This window comes from Felis catus, chromosome X (assembly GCF_018350175.1).
Source record: "Felis catus isolate Fca126 chromosome X, F.catus_Fca126_mat1.0, whole genome shotgun sequence".
Classification (NCBI taxonomy): Eukaryota; Metazoa; Chordata; class Mammalia; order Carnivora; family Felidae; genus Felis; species Felis catus.
Window position 1 is genome coordinate 3,832,876 of NC_058386.1, and position 12,884 is coordinate 3,845,759.

Below are 12,884 nucleotides of genomic sequence, written 5' to 3' on the forward strand. Positions count from 1 at the left end.
CAATCTCTCCCTCTCTCTCTGTCCCTCCCTCATTTGCACACGGTCTCTCTCTCTCTCAAAACAAATAAATTTAAAAAAATAAAAATAAAAAATTTAAATACCATGTCTTAACTCGATCTTACACAGATCCCATGAAAATATTTACCCTTGCATCAGCAGTTTGACAATGAAATTAATAATCTCTGATGGTTTAAATATAGCAGAGTCCCAAAGAAGGTACTTAATCTGCAAATATTACTCTTTTTTGTACCCAATTTCTGCTCCCCGTGTCTCTCTGAGAAGAGGTGAGAGCCTTTCCATGTGTGAAGGACTAGTGCATTGAACAGTGGTGACTCCCATGCTTGCACCTGTCTTAGAAAGATAGGAATCTGGAAGAATGGAACTACCCCCTGCCTTTGCTTTTTCTCTCCCTTCTAATACGACTCCATGCATTTGTAGCAGTGGGAAACTGAAGTCCCCACATCTGCCATGTAGGGAATAGACATTAAGTGCTGCAGAAGTTGCTGGAATTTGTAAACAAATAAACAAACTATCAAGATAGACACTAGGGACACCATACTTAGTTCCTCCCAGCATTTAGCGCTCACTCAACACACTCATCAAGAGGGGGAATCACGGGCACCTACAGCAGAGGGGATATTGATTTTTCTTGTCTTTATGTTCCCCTTTGCAAATCCATAGACTGGTTTGAGTTCATCATAAACCTAACAGTTTTTTAAGAGATACATGATAGGAGGCACTTTTCATAGGTCTCCCTTGTGTCCTGTATTACTTGCGAGGGAGGCATTGGCTCTTCATCTGTTTTGCACTATCTTTTCAAGAATATATGCATAGTCAACAGCTTGGAAAGACGGATAGTGTCTTCCTATTGAGCAAAGGGCAGGTTTGTGTGGTGTCCAGTATAACGTGGTTGATTTCCATAAGCTCACGATATGTGTGGAGCATCAACCTGGGCCTCTGTGGATTGCCCCTTTGGAACTTGGAGGGCAGAAGGGGGCAATCACACTGCTTGCTGTGCTGTGAATAATAACATTCTTTGTCTCTGACCCTGGGGTTTCATGTCTTCTGCCAGCATCCATGAAACTGGGGTTGGCTGCCTTTGTCAGCTTCCAAATGGAGTAAACTGCCAGATGCTACCTAGTTCCTGAAAATGTACACAGTGGTGCCAAGAGGTAAAATCCATCCCTGAGTCTGGCTTAGCAGGCAGTGCTGCGTACCTCAGTGCACTGGATGATAGAGAAGTGACCAAACCAGGAAGGCGAATGTGTGTTCTGGGAAAGCTGAGGTTTCCTTACAAGTTTGTCATCAAGTTCCAGGAAAAACAGCACAATAATGTGGTGACTTTCTGCCTCTGTGTTTTCAAGAATCAGCATCCATTTCTTTTAAGGCCTCATCAGCATCACCCAGCCCTAGAACGTAAATGTTCGAGCCACTCTGAAAGGGTGCTCATCAGGATGCAGCTTTAGCAGCTGATTTTTGTGCACAGCCAGGGAAGTGGAGAGAAGGCTTGTCAGGGAATGAGGTAGTTTTCCAAATATATTCTCTTCCTGAGTATTTTAGACAAGGTAAGGGAAGAGGGTAGTCTATCTCTCCATAACACAGATGAGGAAGGTGAGGCCTTGAAAGTCTACGGAGCATGTTTTTGATGTACAGAGCCAATAAAGCGGCCGGCAGGACTTCAAAGGACATTCTATTTACTACACAGAAGCGGAGATAGCAAAACACATGAGTAAAACACTGAAGAAGAATTCCATGTCATACGGCTTAGCTAACAAGGAATGGAAGAAGACAGTGACAGTAATGCATTCTCAACAGCGGTGACACCAAGGGGGCAAAAACTGGCAAAAAACATCTTGTTATCTTTATGTATAAAAAAATATATATATGCAGTTGACCCTTGAAAAATGTAGGGTTAGCGGTGCCAACGACCCCCATGCAGTTGAAAATCCAAGGGTAACCCAAAGTTACTCCCCCAAAACGCAATCCCTAACAGCCTGCTCTTGACCAGCAGCCTTACCAATAACGTAAACAATCAACATATGTTTTATATAGATATTAGATACTGCATTCTTATAATAAAGCAAGGTAGAGAAAAGAAGATGTTATTAAGAAAATCAAAAAGAAGAGGAAGTGAATTTACAGTACTGTACTACATTTATTGAAAAAAAAACCCCACAGATAGGTGGACCCGCACAGTTCAAACCCAGGTTGTTGAAGAGTCTATTGTGTACCCCTGATACATAGGCAGAAGTAGAGTATATCTAACATATATTTCAAATAGCATCCGGGCCACTCAAAAAAGTAAGTGAATATGAATTTATTAATGTATAGGGACTCAGTATAGTGCATGACTCTTTAATGTGTATAAGACATTGTCTAAGGCAACACCCTCAAGAAATGCAATAATGTCATGAAAACATACCCATAAAGCACAGCGTCAGGCTGAAAAATATTTAACGATCGGATCTCTCGGTCAAGGAAAGCCCTGATTTGTAGCAGGTGATGATTTCCATGGCAAAAATAGGAAGATGCGCAGACAGGTCTGATGATACAGAATTTCCATCATGAGCATGCGACAGTAAAATGGCCAGGGATGAGTTTCAAAGCATTTATCTTTTTTAACTGTGAGTTTAATTTTAAGATTATTATAATTTAAGTGTTAACGGCGGTTGTGTTAAGCACCAACGTTTCAAAATTCCTGAAAAGTAAGCCGCGGGCGATCAGGAGCCAATGTCAGCGGGGTCCAGAATTCACAAACGTGATCGATGCATCAACTATTCACATTAATGAGTCAAACGGTGTTAGCATTGCTTTTCCTTTGTTGTATGTATAATATCTGTTCATGGACTTTAGTCTAACTGCCATTTCTGAGTTTCTTTGGGTTTTGATGGCTTTGCACAAATCCCCTTTATTCCAGGTAGCTTTCATTATCATTCTCTGCAAAATATTCAAGTAACTGTGACGAGGTTAGTGTAAACCCTTCTATTCCGATACCTGTGTTTCTATTCTGACCCTTTCACTCTGGATTGAGGACTTTTTTTTTTTTAAGTGAAGTATAATTAACATACAACATTATACTAGTTTCATATGGACAACACAGAGCTTTTGAAAGCAACCGTGCTTTCCAGTATGAAGTTTTCATACACAAAATTTAACCATGCTTAACTCTTTAAGGTTCCTCAGAATAAAAGCTCATCAAACCTACCATGTGCAAATGCAGATTTGGATTTAAATAAACATGCAAACTTGCTTATAATGGGGTGGGCAGTTGGTGACTGCCCTTCCCCGGGACCCCCTTCTTCAAAGCAGATCGCATCAAGTTCCTATGATTTACGAAGGAGGAGAGTGTAGTATGATCGTAAGAGAAACTGAAGCGTCAGGCATGGGATTTTTTTTAAAGAGGTTTAGAAGGCAGGTATTAACGTTGTTTGCAGTGACAGTTTAGGATATTAGATAGCAACTTTCCGTAATTTATAGATTTTATTTATTCATTATATTGATCATCTTTAAAGACTGTTTAAGAACTTGCTTAAGAAGTTGTATATTTCAGCAAAATGGGCAATGCACAAAACGCACACGGTAAGTGTTCTTGGCCCGCAAAAGCTCCCCGGGGTGCTGGAGAATCAGAGAAAGCTGAGCCGCCCCTGTCCAGTGGGGATGGATGTGGGCACATTGACAACTGGAGTCGTCGAGAGAATATTCTACATCTGTCCATGTAAATCACAGATTGGCAAACTTTTATTTTCAAATCAGAAGCCAGTGATCTATTAAACCATAATGAAAGGGTATAAAATTATAAGCACTTTTTTTCTGTGAGATTATGGAGTTTTGTTTTGTCGAGGAAGAGGAATTTAAACTTTCATCTCACATTTTCAAGAGATTAATAATGGTGACACCAAATTTCAGCTGGTTTTCGTAAAACCTTTTATAAGATTTAGTTCTTATAATATCTCCTGCTTTCTCTTATTGAAGTAGACATTTAGGTAAAAGTAATATAGTGATTGAATTTGAACACTTGCAATGGATGAATATTTTATTTTATGAAAAAAAAAGACAGGAAACAATTTATGAAGTTAACTATGGGAATGTGCTAAATTTGATTTCTTACATTCAGCCCTGTGAGGTTAAGAGGCAGGAAGCTTTCACAGGGAGTACAGGCTGTTATGCAGATTGAAAAGCTGTACTCCTACAAGGTCATTGGTATTTACTTTCTTAGGGTGGCAGTTGAAATGTTTCGTTGGTCAAGTTTGATGTTTAAAAACACTTATGAAAATGATGTTAACATTTTTTTCAAAAGCTGTGCAGAGCTCTGGGTTTTTCAGCTATGGACATTTCTGGGAAAGCAAATTACTAATAACCAAGTTGTCTCTGCTAGTTTTAATGGCCAGCTTATTCTTTCTTTATTCCTTTCTTTCTCCCTTTCTTTCTTCTTTCTTTCTTTCATTCTTTCTTCCTTCCTTTCCCTTTCTTTCCTTTCTTCTTCCTTCCTTCCTTTCTCTCTCTTTTCTTTCTTTCTATTCTTTCTCTTCTTTCTTTCTCTTTCTTTCTCTTCTTTCTTTCTCTTTCTTTCTTTCTCTTTCTTCTTTCTTTCTTTCTTTCTTTCTTTCTTTCTTTCTTTCTTCCTTCTTTCCTTCCAGCTTAGTGTTTCTTTAAACGTGTTCCCACTTGGCTGTGATTCATGGCACCAGGTCTACTGGGGATGAAAAGCAGAGACCTACTGAAGAGACTCTGGAGGGGGTGGGGCGGGGAAAGTGCTAGAAGATTTTGGTTGTTCCCACAACTGTGGAATCCCAGTGAATGATGTTTGCCTTGTAATAACGTCAATGAGTTTTGGTGGCAAATTGTCCACCTTAAAAAATGGTAGCTATAGGTCATGGTACCATGGTTCAGTTTGTGAGTTCAAGCCCTGCATTGGGTTCTGAGCTCACTGAGCAGAGCCTGCTTGAGACCCTCTGTCTCCCTCTTTCTGGCCCTCTCATGCTCTCTCTCTTTCAAAAATAAATAAACGTTAAAAAATTTAAAAGAAGGGAGAATTGGTAGCTAATATTAATAGGTAGTTAAGAATATGTAACTATATAGGGACTTTATTTCAGGGTGTGGATAAATTTTACATAGTAGCACTTTTTCACTACAAGGATCCATCATAGCACATTTCTACATATTTCTCATGTTTTCGTGCTCAGAACCATCTAGAAAGAGCTCCTTATTGTTGTAAAATTTGCTCCCTGTTTGCATTTGTGGGACACCTTCAGTGCCCTCAAATGTAGGAGGGTCAGTTTTAGTTAACAATTAGATTTTTCCAACCTGCTTTGGTTCTTAGCATTTGGGGTATATCTTCCCTGAGAATCTGTCTATTATCTATTATAGGGTAGTAAAAATTTAAGCACTTAGGGAGAATTTGCTAAGAAATACAGTGTCACAAAGCCTGAATGACCTCCGGGAACCCGGCTTCATTTTAATGTTGGCAAATCTGACCGGAGTTGGCCACGGTGCCTTTTGAATTTTCCTGGGACCTTTTCCTGTGAACATAAATAAATATATCACTTACTATAACCATTTGGAAGAGGGTCATCCCTCCGGATTTTTTCATTTGGAAGATGAGAAGGGGAAAAAACTATTAGCTCTTATACCCCAATCTCATGCTCAAAGAGTCTTCTAGTTAAACTGCGTGTGGAAATTCTCATTTTTTTTTCAAATCAAATCCATGTACAGCCTAAGGAAACATGGCCTTGAAAGATAGTGGGGATTTATCTCAGAAAACCTGAAACCAAAGACAGTTGATTCTGGTTCTGGGTAAGTCAAAGGGAACACAAAGTGGAATTAAGGTTTTTTTGGTTTTTTGTTGTTGTTGCTGTTGTTTTTGCGGGGGTGGGGGGCGGTCAGGAGTAGATTGGCTGTCCTAATAGGTCTGCAGTCATAGGGGTAGAAAGCACACTCAATTTGTTTTGGTAGACCTTGAAATTGAACAGCCAATTTGGTGTGGCCATTAAGTCAGTCTTGATTTGGTCCGGGCATGAAGACAAGATTCAACCAGCTTGATTTTCTTCTTTAGCTTTGAAACTCCCTGTTTGGCAGTATTTAGGAAAAGTTTTGATTTCAAGAGTACAGAAAGAATAAAGAAAACACAGTACAGCCTCTTCTGCAGGGATCTAAAATAGGAAAGACTTCCCAAAGAATTCAATTTAAAAATGTTTATCTCTGTTTTACTGTAATGGGATTTTTCCACCCCATATTTATGGGCCTCTTCCTCTCATTTCGTCCTTAAATAAATCTAGAGACGAGAATAGAAGGAATGTCTCCCATCGTTACGTTTGGGCCTAAACAATGAAGTCGTTTGTTTAAAGGAGGATTATTTCTGTTAAGCACAATAGGACTATTATACAAGCAGTTGTTTGGTGTCTTATTTATGAAGTATCCGACCCTGCATTAAAACACAAAGCAATACGGGGTCTATCACGGTTTCCTTCTGCAGATGAAACATTCAGCAGGAGACACTGAACAACTGAATACCCTGATACTTCATTCTCCAACAAGCATTGCGTGTCCCATAATTATCATCCTTTTCCTGGATGGATCGGTTTGCCTTAGGACCATAAGTCCCAATAGGAACGGTCTAGATCACCACGGTTATCTGCAGCAGTTGAGGCAGAGATGTGTGTACCCCAAATATCTGGGGTACTATATATACTATATATACCCCACATATATATAATATATATATATTATATATATATATATACCCCATATATATATTATATATATATATATATATATATATATATATATATATATATACAGACACACCTATATATAATACACACACACATAGAGACACTCCAGAGAGTAAGAGGGTAATGAAAAAGGTTTTAATCAATAAAACATGAAAATAATTGCAAACAAAAATAATGTGAATAGAGATGGGGCATCATACGCTTTGAAAGTCAAGGGTTTCACTAGAATCCTTCTGAAACTGCTTGCCTGGGGGTCCCTAGCAGCATTGTGCTTGCCAAAGGGGAATCTGGAATTTGGAATTTGGAGGCCAAGCATGGAGGAAAACAGGAGAAATTTCTCAGGCAAACATGTTTCCTTCCAGCTGTCCTTTATTGATCCCCATCAACCTCTGAATTGAAGATTTACTGCTGACCGGAGCATTCCAGAATGATTTTCACCTTGGGGGCAGTCCCATCATGGCGACTAAGTTGTGGACGTGAATCAATTGATACCATAACTATTAATGACTTTTTAAACAAGGCAGAAGGACGGAGAGGAAATATGATGAAATTCTATTTTTTTCCTGGCTGTGTTTGTTGTCACATTTGCAAGTACTATGTTTCTCCATTGCAGGCTTTAATAATCAGATCCCAGCCACCTCAGCTCCTTTCCACGTGACCTTCGTTCTTAGGAAATGATCGGTAATACAGAGTCTCTCCATTTTCCTCCATGTTTGCTGCTCCAAAATCCACAGACTTGGGCAACAGGGGAGTTCCCATTGCGTCGTTTTCCACAGATGCGGGTTCTTCAAGTTGTACCATAGGTGTGTCTGAGCTGGGTCTCAGATCCAAGTTTTTCTCCCGATGTTCCTCTTAACGTGTGTACCCTTTTTTAAAATGTTACTTGAAACATTTACAATGTTATTTTAAAAATCAGCCTGCTGTGCGGTTCACATATCGAGTGTCAAGAAACATAGCAACGGAGAGACCCTCATTCTGGTCGGAAAGAGGAGTCTTTGTTGATGCAAGGAGATTAGATGCGAATCCCAGCGTCCCTCAGTAATGTCTTATGGGCAGATAGCCATGCTCTTTCTGCCTTCCTGGGCCGTGTGAGGGTGACCTCAGGCTTCAGGCTGCCTCGAAGTGTTGAGAAGTCACCACAGAGACCCTCTGACCGCGAAGTCTAGAGTAGTTCCTACCTGTACCTGTAGGGAAGACGGTCCCCCAGTGCTGGTTGAGGGCACCAGCTGGAAATGCCTCTGTGGGTGTGAACGGTGATGTCTCTGCACCTGACCTAGAAGGAGGAGACTCAAAGACAGAGAAAGATCATTGTTGTGCTTCATCGAGGAGTTTGGGGTTTCAGAGGACAGGTCTGGTGACAGGGTGAGGGATGGGAAAACACATCTCAGGGATGAGGGTGGGCTTAGGGGAGGGGTGTGGGAACACGCTGGAGGAGACAGGCACGCCCCCATGCAGAAGGGGAGTCACCTTCACGCTCCGTGATCAGCAAAGTCCCCACGTCGCCAGGTGACAACCAGGGACGGTTAAGATGAGAACCTGCGATATTTATTGGACAGGAATTTCTCCCACTGTGCTGTCCACAATCCTTCCTCAACACCCGAAGAGTGCTCTTGTAGGAGCGTGCACCTAGGGGTCTGAAGGCTCTAGGGTGGGGGTTTGTGGAGGATCCTGGGAGGCGGCCTGCCCTCTGCAATAGGAAGGAACCAGGCAAGGCTCTCCTCAGCCCCAAACACGGAGGGATCAGTGTTTGCAAGCTTCCTGGGACCCTGGGAATTGTGACAGGCCATCCAAGCAGACTACGCATGGGCCCTTCATCTTTTCATGGGCGCCTGTGACCCGGGACTTCAAAAGACAGGAGGATCGAGGGGCACATGGCCGACACTCGGGTTACATTGTGTAGCAACAAAGGGGAAAATATTTGGGTACATTATCTCCATGGTTGCAATTATCACCCAATATCCTTGTATTAACTTTAATGTGACCTACTCTCTTAGCTGTTAAATGTTCAGAACATCTCTGCCTGAATCACTCTCCAAATATATATTTGGATACAGGAAGGAGAGAGGAAAAAATGTTTTTGAAAAGTGCCAAATGGATTCTGAAGATAATCTTATTTCAGAGAAAATAATTAAATGAATGTTGTTTTCTCTTTAATTGCTTCATACTTAAAATCAAACGTGCTTGGGTTAATACGGTTCTACATCTAATTGAATTTTCTCAGTTCCTTTTATTATGGGACTAGGTTATATGGAAAGGTGATGACTTTAATGTGATTATTATATTGTTACACAAAATTATACCATCAAAGATTGTGCAGCAACATTGCTGTTTTTTTTCCCTCCCTGGGGAATTTAATACTGTGCAGCAATGACCTCAGATGAAAGCCAGTGCCCTCTCCTGCAGGCCAGTAGTCAATTTCTATTTTGTAAGTCATAAATAACTCTTCAAAGAGTTAAATTGTAGCTACAATGCTAAGAACAATAAAGTTAGAAATTCATCTTACACATTTAACTATGAAATTATACAAGGGGTAGTTTTAGGGGCGCCTGCGTGGCTGGGTGGGTTGAGCCTCTGACTCTTGATCTCGGCTCATTTCATGATCCCCAGGGTCGTGGGATCGAGCCCTGCATCCGGCTCTGTGCTGAGCGTCGACCTTAAGTTTCTCTTTTTCCCTCTGCCCCTCTCCCCGGCTTGCGCTCTCTCTGGAATAAGATTTTTAAAAAGGAAAAGAAAATAAATAAAATAAATAAAAAGTACATTTCTAACATATCTACGTATCATTATCCTTTTATTCACTTTGTCAACCATAGTTTTGTCTGATGGATGGTGCTTTTTTCTTCTCTCCACGATCTTTAATGAGACCCACTGTTCTAACAAAAATGCTACAAAAAGCCAATGCCTGGTTTTTAGGAACCTGTACCTAAAATTTCAACATCGGCGTAAAAAACCATAATTAGCGATCTCACCTGGTGGTGGTTGTTTTTCTTTCACGTTTTCGTGTGATATGTTTTCACCCGTCATCTTCTGCCTGTTTGCTCTAGGGAAATTGTAAATCAATACCTTTTTTCAGATAGCATATGGTTTCTAGGTACTGTTAGGCAATGTGTGAGTGGCAGAAAAGATGCTTATTTAGAGATGGAAGTTTCTAAGTGTAAACATGTTACAAACACAGCAATAAAGAGCAAGTCGTTTTATCACAGAAGACAAGGAATAAACAATGTATTAGCCCTATTCCCATGCACGACATCAACGTTCAGAGCACAGGGAGACAGGTAAATGGAACTGACCACAGTATGCTATACTCTACACAGAGAGTCATGTTACGGAAACTATGATCTGACCCACGGGAAAATCAGCATTCATGGGATCATTTGAATAATTTTAGGGTTTGTACGAACAATAATAGTGGGTAGTGGCTATAACGGGGCTGAGAAATTTAGCAGTTTCTGGAAGGCTTGTCCTTAAGCTGATCATTTAAAGTCATTCCTATTCCATGTTTTTGAGTAATGGTTTCATTTTTTCCCCCTGATTCCTATCTCCCATCCAATGCGTCCTGTATGTTTTAGTGGTACATTTACATTTTACACTTTTAAACTTTCTTCCTGCTGATATCTAATATAATTGCGCAAGGCAAAGTGAATCACGTCTCCATGATTTGGGATTTTTGGGGGGATTCTCTTTCACATTTCCTCTGCAGTCCTGGTTAAACCTTGTCAATGATTCAGATGCCCTGCAAAATTTATGCTGAATGTCTTTTTGCTGTGTGTACTTAACTATCTCTTTCTGATGTATCAATTAGATCAAGCTTGTTAACGATCAGATTCCAGGTTTTTGTTCTCGTTTTGTTTTTGCATCCGTTTCCTTTGGTAAGACACGACAGAACGTCATTTAATTCTCCCATTGAAGATTTGTTTTTGTTTAAAATTCTTTTTAACATTTATTTATTTTTGAGAGAGAGGGAGAGATACACGGAGTGTGAGCGGTGGAGGGCCAAAGAGAGGGAGACACAGAGTCCGAAGCAGGCTCCAGGCTCTGAGCTGTCAGCACAGAGCCCGACGTGGGGCTCAAACCCACAAACCGTGAGATCATGAGCTGAGCTGAAGTCAGATGCTTCACCGACTGAGCCACCCAGGTGCCCTGAAGATGCACTTTTAAAATATCTTTGGGAGAGGCGCCTGGCTGGCTCAGCCAGAAGGCCATGTGATTCTTGATCTCAGGGTTGTGAATCTGACCTCCACCATGGGTGTAGAGATTACTTTAAAGAAATAAAATCTTTAAAAAAAGAAGTAAAATAAAATATCTGTGGGTACTTCTATGATTTTGAGTTTGAGGTATGTCAAGTCTCTTGTTAGCTTTAAAACCCAAGTTTGAGATGATGATGGATTTTTGGTGGGGCGATTTTCTGATGATGTCGTACCCTAACCTCTGTTCCCTGTTTTGGTCATCACTTATATATCTGCTTCATTTTGCTTACTGTTTTCCCGGTGTGGGATTTTCATTTCCATTATTTTCAAATGCTTTTTTGCTGTTTTGTTATAGATGGCCCGCTTAGTAAATAGTCTGGACTGCATAATATTATTTACTTTGTTCTAATCCAAACTGAGTGTTTATACCTTTTAATGGGGGAGATGCCAGCCTTTTATGTCTACTGTGATTCCTGATATAATTGGACATATTCCTACTATCTCAAGTTGTATTTCCATATTTCCATTTTTCACCCTACCCTGTGTCTGGCTTCCCCCCCCCCCCCTTTCATAACCTCTGGTGCTTTTAGTCACTGCCGGCTTAGTTTTCTTACTTTTCCCCACTTGCTCGTTTAAATATTCAGATTTCTTTTTTTTAATGTTTATTTATTTTTGAGAGAGAGAGAGAGAGAGAGCATGAGTGGGAGAGGGGCAGAGAGAGGGGGAGACAGAATCCGAAACAGGCTTCAGGCTCTGAGCTGTCAGCACAGAGCCTGACATGGGGCTCAAACTCACGAACCGCGAGATCATGACTTGAGCCAAAGTCAGACGCTCAACCGACTGAGCCACCCAGGCGCTCGTAAACATTCAGATTTCCAATTTTCGAATGAACTTTAAATCATCTAAGTGTCTTTTTCCTCTTTCTGCACAAGACGATGCTGTTAATGTGCTCACACTGGTCAAATACATTCCCCACGCCCCAGTTTTCTTTTAACATTTCTATCCCAGCTTATGTTTCAGTATAAATATTAATACTGCATTACAGTCATTTTTGCAATTAGTGTGTATTTATAGATTTACCAAAATAGCTCATATGGCCTTTACTTATCTAGCACATGGAATCCTGGTACCTCCCATCGAGTTTATTACTCTTTGTGCTGAAGTATATCTTTGCATAGTGTCTTTGCAGAGGGGTCTGTGAGTAAAACGTTGTTGGAGTCATTTATGCCTGAAAAATACCTTTATTTCTTTTATTAACTTGCATCATACATGCCTGTGATTGGAACTGTAGATTCTCAGATACTGTGCATCTAAACATTTCAAATATGGGGTGACGGACAATGTGTTTCCAGGGTGATCCTGATGGACCCCATTCCCTGGTGTTCACATATTTGTGTAACCCCCTCCTTTAGAATATAGTCAGGGGGTGTGTGGGTGGCTCAGTCAGTTGAGCATCCAACTTTGACTCAGGTCACGATCTCATGGCTCATGGGTTCGAGCCCCGCATCTGGTTTGGTGATATCAGCATGGAGCCCGCTTTGGATCCTCTGTCTCCCTCTCTCTCTGCCTCTCCCCAACTCACACACACTCTCTCTCAAAAAAAAAAAAAACTTAAAAAATGTAGGTGGAGCATGTGACTTGTATCTAGGCATAAGCTATGGAACGTTTTAAGGGAGACGGCTGATGTATTTTATGGTTCCACATTGACCGATTTTGAGTTCATCTACAGGAAGGTCATCTGGGGTGGGCCTGACTTAATCAGATGGAAAGCCTTAAAAGATGGACAGGGCCCTCCCCGAGAAGACGGTCGTGCCTTGGGTCAACAAAGGGAGCAGTCGCCCTGGAGAAGCTGACTCAGGGTCCACCTGGATTCGACAGTTTTCTAGATGACTGGCATCTTCTGCATACTACTTTGTATATGTCCCTGTCCTTGGTGTGCCCAGGGTCTTAGGATGTCACTGTCACGTTT

At 41.0% G+C, this 12,884-nt stretch overlaps 1 long non-coding RNA gene across 1 annotated transcript; it reads right to left on the minus strand.

Moving 5' to 3' along the window:
- Nucleotides 1-6,844: 6,844 nt before the first annotated feature.
- On the minus strand, nucleotides 6,845-10,728 carry LOC123383444. The gene is made up of 2 exons (XR_006593167.1): nucleotides 9,698-10,728; nucleotides 6,845-8,004 (listed from the first exon to the last, which is right to left on the minus strand). It is a non-coding gene; the product is annotated as an uncharacterized LOC123383444 (long non-coding RNA).
- Between the last annotated feature and the right edge of the window lie 2,156 nt (nucleotides 10,729-12,884).